Below are 1,428 nucleotides of genomic sequence, written 5' to 3' on the forward strand. Positions count from 1 at the left end.
AGGGGGCTTTCAGCCCAGACCTGTAAAAGCAGACCAGAAATGCTGGAATTTTGGGTCACCCTACCATTGGTTTAGGGCGTGCCCCAAACAGATACAATCAGCTGATCCGCAGGGCAGGGGAAGAGTCCACAGGGCAGTTCTTCATCTGAGGTGTGACTAGGTGCTTGAGCAAATAGGGATCAGGGGCCATTAAAACAGTTGATATGTATGGAGCATGGGGGATATTAAATGCATTAAAAGGAAAAACATAAATAGCACTAAAAATTAATGGACAGGAAGTTAGACCTGTATGCGATTCAGGAGCCTGGTATACTTGTATTAAAGATGATGTAAATGCTAAAAGCATCTAAAATGCCGGTTTTTGTAAAATCAGCAAATGGTCAAACATCCTAGGAATGGATGTCAAGGGCAATAGAAATAGAAGACCTTCAAACAGGAAAAAGGTTGCAATGTTGCATGTTTCTGTAGTAATATCACCAACTCACCCCATTACTCTGTTAGGGTGAGACTTGATGGAAAAATTAGGCATTGCAATTTTCCCCACGCTGGGGGGTATGAAGGCTGTACGAATAGAACATGTTATGGCGTTGCAACTAAATCCTTCTGTGTTTTATGCAACATGCTTATCATCTCTGCTCCATGTCTATTTTTTCCAACTATGGAAACAGCCTTATAAAATTCTGTTCGATGTAAAACCCAAGGTCCAAGATTTAGCATGTGTTAAAATCGCAATCTAATGAAAATGATTTCAAAGATATTCCAAATGCTTTGTGGTCTACAGGAAAAAATGATGTAGGACTGTTGACAACTGTAGATCCAGTTAAAATAGTTCCTAAATTGCAATACAGGCCACAGATAAAACAATATCTGCTAAAACGTGAAGCAAGGGAAAGTATAAAATCAGTTATAAAAATTTTTAGTGGGTGCAGAAACAAGTCTGTTGCTTGGGCCATGTTATTTCAGAAGAAGGTAAAAAGCTACAAGAAGAGTGAAGAACTGTAATAGCTAGAGAGTGTAAGCCAGTAACCAAAGCACGAATGTCTTTTTTAGAATTGTGCTATTACTGCAGCGCTTAGACTCCGCATTATGAAAAAAAAACTCAACTTCTCTTAAGCTTTTTTTATGACACACCAATAGCTATGTCAGAGACAATCTAATGGACCCCAGAAGCAGAGCAGCAATTCACAGAGCTAATAGCAGAAGTTTTCTCAGCAACTGTTTTGGCTCTACAAAATTATCAAAAACCGTTAATCCAAACAGTTGATGGTTAAGCAATTTATATGACCTCTGTGTTGTTACAGTCTCATGGTGATAAGCTATAACCTGTAGTGCCCTACTCTAAAGGGTTAAAGGGGACCCGTGGAAACAGTAGCTCCCCCATATTCTTATTTTTTTCATCTTTAATATATTGTGTAGTTGGATGTGTGT

This window comes from Cyprinodon variegatus, unplaced genomic scaffold (genome assembly GCF_000732505.1).
Source record: "Cyprinodon variegatus isolate N-32 unplaced genomic scaffold, C_variegatus-1.0 Scaffold994, whole genome shotgun sequence".
In the NCBI taxonomy this organism is placed as follows: Eukaryota; Metazoa; Chordata; class Actinopteri; order Cyprinodontiformes; family Cyprinodontidae; genus Cyprinodon; species Cyprinodon variegatus.